This window comes from Chlorocebus sabaeus, chromosome X (genome assembly GCF_047675955.1).
Source record: "Chlorocebus sabaeus isolate Y175 chromosome X, mChlSab1.0.hap1, whole genome shotgun sequence".
Classification (NCBI taxonomy): Eukaryota; Metazoa; Chordata; class Mammalia; order Primates; family Cercopithecidae; genus Chlorocebus; species Chlorocebus sabaeus.
Genome location: NC_132933.1, coordinates 69948661 through 69955866, shown reverse-complemented (window position 1 = coordinate 69955866; position 7206 = coordinate 69948661). Strand labels below are relative to the sequence as shown.

At 35.0% G+C, this 7206-nt stretch overlaps 1 pseudogene; it reads left to right on the top strand.

Annotated features, from left to right (window-relative positions):
• The first annotated feature begins 2051 nt into the window (after positions 1-2051).
• LOC103232270 (cysteine protease ATG4A-like) lies at positions 2052-3244 on the top strand (annotated as a pseudogene).
• The last annotated feature ends 3962 nt before the right edge of the window (positions 3245-7206 follow it).

Here is a 7206-nt window from a genome sequence, read left to right as displayed (position 1 = left end):
GGAATAAACTATACATATGGATTTTAAATAAGAAAGAAAAATTAAGCTTAGCTATTAGTGTATGGGTGGAACAAAATTACTGAGCTGTCAGATGGAAGCAAAGTGAAATGCAAAAATGTTAATTAATGTATTTGAGCTTGAATTAGACATACATATTCTCCCATCCTAATAAACTAGAATCAACAATCAATTCCAAAATACTACTAAAATTAACTTAAAGTAATTAAATATTGTACTTGACTCAGATCTGTAAGAACAATAAAAGAGATTTCCAAATAGGCACACAACTTAAAGTTTTCTAAGTAACTCAGTTTTGACTCAAACTCTAGAGCTTGCGATTTTCCCCAAGTATTAGGATTGAGAACTATATGCTAAATAAAATGTATAATTGACCTCTTCTTATTTTATATACTTGTACCAACTAATCAGGTCCTATTTGCTCCTAAATTTATGAGATATGCATCTGCATTACTTTTTTGGTATATTCTTCATTTATAAGATCTTCGTTACATATTTGTTACTACCTTTATCATTTAATCTGTTAAAATCATTTTCTTCCCAATTTTGTTTATAGGTCCTGAATTACTGTGTTGTTCGTTCATGAACATGAACAAAATAAAATCAGGATTCAAGATTATTTACCTTTAACTTTTGTAATTTATTTAATTTGTTTCTATTTTATTTTATTTTTTTGAGACAGAATCTCGCTCTGTCACCCAGGTTGGAGTGCAGTGGTGCGATCTTGGCTCACTGCAACCTCTGCCTCCTGGGTTCAAGCGATTCTCCTGCCTCAGTCTCCCGAGTAGCTGGGATTACAGGTTGTGCCACCCTGCCCAGCTAATTTTTGTATTTTTAGTAGAGATGGGGTTACCCCATGTTGGCCAGGCTGGTCTCGAACTCCTGACCTCAGGTGATCCACCCGCCTCAGCCTCCCAAAGTGCTGGGATTACAGGCATGAGCCATCATGTCTGGCTCTATTTATCTTTTAGAAAACAACTTTTATAGAATGCTCAATGAAATGTGTACTTTTTAAAAGAAATATTATTTAAGTTTCAGGGGAAAAATGTGCAACTTTGTTATATAAATAAATTATGTGTAAATAATTTATTATTTCTATCCTAGATAGTAAATATAGTACCTGGTAAATAGTTATTTGATCCTCACCCTCCTTCCAACCTCCACCCTCAGATAGACCTGACTATTGTTTCCTTCTTTGTGTCCATATGTACTTGATGTTTGGCTTCCACTTATAAGTGAGAAAATGCAGCATTTGGTTTTCTGTTTCTTTGTTAGTTTGCTTAGGAAAATGGCCTCCAGTTCCATTAACAGTGCTGGAAAGGGCATGATTTGGTTCTTTTTTATTGATGCATAGTATTCCATGGTATATAAGTACCACATTTTCTTTACCAAGTCTACTATTGATGCACATGTAGGTTGATTTCATGTCTTTTTTATTTTGAATAATGATGTGATGAATATACACATGCATGTGTCTTTACGGTGGAATGAATTACGTCTTTTGGTGTATATACTCAACAACAGAATTGCTGGTCGACTTGTAGTTCTGTTTTAAACTCTTTAAGGAATCACCACACTACTTTTCACAATGGCTGAACTAATTTTTCTTTGTGCCATCAGTTTATAAGTATTCTTTCCCCACAACCTTGTCAGCATCTGTTATTTTTGACTTTTTAACAATAGCCATTCTGACTGGTGTGAGATGGTATTTCATCATGTTTTTTATTTGCATATCGCTGATTATTTGTAAGGTTAAGCATTTTTATAAGCTTGTTGGCCGCATGTATGTCTTCTTTTGAAAAGTGTCTGTTCCCATTATTTGTCCACTTTGTAATGTGGTTGTTTGTTTTTTGCACGTAAATTTGTTTAAGTCCTTATACATTCTGGGTATTAGATATTTGTCAGATGCATGGTTTTCAAATATTTTCTCTCACTCTTAGGTTGTCTGTTTATTCTGTTGATAGTTTCTTTTGTTGTGCAGAAGCTATTCCATCAGGTTGCTGGTGGAATTAGCCCAGGATGACAGCTGGAGAATGGAGTCAGTTTTATCGAAGTATGAAAACCAGATTACTACTTTCATTGAATACCTAGAAGAATATTTACATACAGATGAGCTGGTATGGATCTTAGAAAAACAGCATCATATTAAAACAGAAACTTCTAAGCTGTTGTCTGAAATGAGTATTTGTCTATAGTTTACATACAGAAGGAAATTTTCACCAATTTGGGTAATGGGCCCTTCATCAGATCCTGGTTAGGGATGTATGCTATACTGTGGACAGATGATACTGGCTCAAGCCCTTATACATAAACACTTGGGAAAGGACTGGAACTGGGAGAAACAACAACAACAACAACAGCATAATGCCAATGGATCCTACAGTGCTTCTTATAAAAAATTGTTGCTATACTATACATCAAATGGCACAAATGGGTGTAGGAGAAGGGAAATCAATTGGAGAATGGTTTGGACCAAATACAGTTGCACAGATGTTAACAAAAAACCTTGCTTTACTTGATGAATGGAATTCCTTGTCTCTTTATGTTTCAATGGATAACATAGTGGTCATTAAAGATATCAAAAAAAGTGTTGTGTCCTTCCCTTGAGTGCTGACACAGACTGTGATAGGTCTCCCGATTCGCTGCTTCAAACTGGAGTAAGGGCACCTCTGCCTACTGCCTAGCCTGGAAACCCCTGTTGCTCATTGTGCCCCTTTGCCTGGGCATAAACTGAAACAATCCTGTCTATGTTGATGCATTCAAAGAGTGTTTTAAGATGCCACACTCTTTAGGGGCATTAGGAGAAAAACCGAATAATGCTTATTATTTCAGAGAATTCTTAGGTGATAAGCTCATCTTTTTGGACCCTCACACAACCCAGACCTTTGTCAACACTGAAGAGAATGAAATGATTGATGACCAGACTTTCCATTGCCTGCAGTCCCCACAGCGAATGAACATACTGAACCTGGATGCTTCAGTTGCATTGGGATTTTTCTGAAAATAAGAAAAAGACTTTAATAACTGGCATAGTCTTGTTCAGAAGGAAATTCAAAAGGAGCATTTAAAGATGTTTGAATTGATTCAGAAACATCCATCGCACTGGCCTCTCCTTGTACCTCTAGCCAGGCCAGAAGTGACAACCACTGGGGCATAATTCATTGACTCTACTGAATAACTGGAGGAGTTTGATCTGGAGGAAGATTTTGAGATTCTGAATGTGTAGAATCCTGGGATCTCAACTTGGAAGCCTGTCTTCCGTCTGGCACCATAAAAACATGAGCTTATTACATAAAACTTTTCTAGTCAGCAAGTTCCTCATATACCAATAGCGTTCAAATTCGATAGTATTCATGACTGAGCCAATCACTGTTTCTCAGAAAAAAAATAAAAGAAATAAAAAAGACAGTAACTTCTTTCCCAGAAAGAAATAGAACAATCATGGAGCCTAGGAACAGAAAGATGAGGAGTTCATTGCTTCCCAGCTTGTCTTACATGGCTACAGCAAATCTTCAGCTTCTGTAATGAGGAGATGGACATCTGGAAAACAGGCAGCAACTCTCAGCTTGCTTCAAGAATAAGCAGATGAGAGATAGTTAAGTTGTTCTTCTTCATCCCTTTCAGGTGTGATCTCTTTTGGACTAAATATTAGCAATCTGTTGTCTTGCTCAAATAATAAAGTGACCAAATTGGGAAGAAAAGGTTTTTGTTAAATTGTTTGAATGTGTAGTTTAAGTAATTATAATTTATATCAAAACGTTTGTCAAAGAATTGATGCCAAATATACTCTCTTGATCTCCTTCCTATTTGGGGGAATCTCGCTATTTGATAGGTCAGTGCCCCCATTCTTACTGATACTTTTGTCAGATGTCACCCTGTCCTTAAATCAAATCATAATCACTTAAATCAGGTGTCAGCAAACTTCCTGTAAAGGACCGGACAGTAAATATTTTGGGCTTTGCAGATCAGGCGACCTCTGTCCCATCTACTCAACTCTGCTATTGACATGCAAAAGCAACCATAGAAAATATGCACGAAAATGAGCATGGCTGTAATTCAAGAAAAGTTTATTTACAAAAACAGGTGTGGCGCTGGGTTTGGCCTGCAGGCTATAGCTTGCCAATCAGTGACTTAAACTGTTGATTTTTGTTTGAGAAATTAAAAATAAATTGTGTTTGAATTATAAAAAATTTCCTCATTTTTTACATTAATTTTGTATTCTGAAACTTTCCTAAGTTTGTTTATCAGATCAAGGAACTTTTGGGTAAGTCACAAAGGGAAACATCTTTAATTCTAACCCAGGTACCCCTGGAAGTGTAATGGAAAAGCCTTCTGTTTCCACATGTGAGAAATCCATTTTAAATGTTTGTTATATCCTTGATAAGGTTAATATGATTTTATATTATTAGACCTAAGTGCAAAGTCAGTGTTGACTTTTTCAAATGTGACAATTCTTGGTGTAAAATATATATTGAGAAAAAAGGCATCTTTTAAAACCCAAAAAACTGAATTAGCAGAGTAATGCCTTATATGAACTACCATGTGAGAAATTAAGTCTTCTGGTATGAGACATTTATAGTGTTAAGGAGTCTAAGATAAAGTTTATAGGGGGTGAGTAGAAAGATGACTTCCTCCTGGTAGAGGTAGCTAAAAAAAATTATTGTTGTATTTTGGAGCTGGAGTATAGCTACTACAATTACACAGGTCCTGCAAAACCTGAAGATGAGATTAATATGTCAGAATTTGAAGCCCGGATTTGTCAAGCATAGATGATTTTGAACTTTTTGTCCTCTCTATATGATTTGCAATTTGGTGCTTTTCCCATAGTATTATGTAAACCTTAGTGAAATATGTCCAACCTGGGCCAATAGAAACAAAAGAAGGATTAAATTCCTTCTTGGAAAAGTGGAGGAAAGGGTAGATAGCAGTTACCTAGGAAAAAAGATGTTGATGGCAGCACTCAGGGTACAGAGAGTATGTCAGTGTAAAGGCAAAGTTAGGGAGGGCAGAAAATTCAGAAATTTTCAATTTAGTCACCACTTTTCGCTTGACTTGGAAATCCTTGCTACAAAAAGTAGCTTGGTAGGGTCTGTTTTCTACTGAGATAAGGAAGGCTGTATGAAATACCCAAGTTGTCACAGGGAAAAAGAAAAAAAAAAAAGGATGATTTTTCCTATGCCTCCAAAATTGAATGAAGTTAAAGTTGCACATATCCAATAACATAGAAATGTCCAATCCCAGGTATGATACCTTTAAGAGATGCTATTTATGTGCATAAGTAGTAGTGTATAATATTATTCATTCCTGCATTGTTATAACAAAAAATTAGAAGCCTTATAATAATGTATAATAATATTCACTGCTACATGGCTATAAAAAAAAATTAGAAACATCTTAAATGTGAATCAACAGAGAAATGGTAAATTCTGGTATATTCATGCCACATAATACTATAAGTCAGGTAAAATTACTGAAATAGACTGCTATGCTTCAAAATGAATAAAAGTATTATGAAACAAATATTAAGAAATAAGAAAGGTACAGAAGGATAGAGCATTATGGTACCATATATACAAAGTTGTATTAAAAAATAATATCATTATGAATATGTACATAGCCAAAATAGAACTGGAATTTATAGCCAACAATTTCATAATATTGGGTATATTTTGGAGAAGAAAGAGGAGAAATGAGATGTGGAAGAAGTACACAATATCTTCAAATTAATGGAAGTGCTTGATTTCTTAAAAAGAAATTCTGATGTAAATATTAAAATATATATGTATATATATGTGTGTGTCTGTGTGTGTGTATAAGTATTTAAAGGTTTCACATATAGATGTTGAATAGCCAGGTGTCTACTGTATTTTTTTAATTTTTGTTTTCCTGAAACTATTCATAATTAGAAATAAAAGTAATGAATATGACTTCGCAAGTCAGAGAAATTGCACAGAATGATCTATATGAAGGAAGTAGAATGGGCAAAGATCCTGAGGCAGGAAAGGTCATGCTGTGTTCCAAGATATTACTAAGTTATAAGCTATATAGAAAAATGCAAGGGATGACAGCCTATCTTCCTATTTGAATGTCTCTTTTTCATTCTCTTGACTGATTTCTCTGGCCAGGACTTCCAGTACTATGTTGAATATGAGTGGTGACAAAGGGCATCCTCGTTTTTTGCTGGCTTTCAAGGGGAAAGCTTCCCACTTTTGCTCATTCAGGATGATGTTGGCTGTGGGTTTGTCATAGATGGTTCTTAATATTTTGAGGTATGTTTCTTCAATACCTAGTTTGCTGAGTTTTTAACATAAAGGGATTTTGAATGTTATTGAAAGCCTCTTCTGCATCTATTGAAATGATCCTGTGAGAAGTGATTTTTGTCCCTAGTTCTATTTACTTAATGAATCACATTTATTGATTTGCATATGTTGAACCAACCTGGCATACTAGGACTAAAGCCTACTTGATTGTGGTGGGTTAGCTTTTTCATGTACTACTAATTCGGTTTGCTAATATTCTGTTGAATATTTTTGTTTCATTATCCATCTCTGTTTGCACATAATATGATTCTATACCTAGAGTATTTCATAATCTTGGCCCAAAAGCTCATTAAACTGATAAGCAACTTCAGCAAAGGCTCAGGATGCAAAATCAACATACCAAAATTAGAAGTATTTCCATACACCAAAAATAGCCAACCTAAGAGCCAAATCAGGAATGGAATCCCATTCACAATTGCCAGAAAAAGAATAAAACACCTAGTAATAAAGCTAGCCAGGGAGGTAAAAGATACATAAAATGGTAATTACAAAACATTGCTCAAGTAAATCAGAAATGACATAAACAAATGGAAAAATATTCCATGCTCATGGATAGCAAGAATCAATATAATTGAAATGGCCATACTGTCCAAAGCAATTCACAAATTTGCCACTCTTCCCATCAAACTACCAATGGCATTCTTCACAGACTAGAAAAAAATTATTTTAAATTGATATAGAACCAAAAAAGTGCCCGAATAGGCAGGGCAATCCTAAGCAAATAGAACAAAGCAGGAGGTATCACCCTACCCAACTTGAAACAAAACTACAGGGCTACTGTAAACAAGTCAGCATGGTCTTGCACAAAAACAGATTTATAGACCAATATGACAGAGAACCCAGAAATAAAGCCACACATCTACAACCT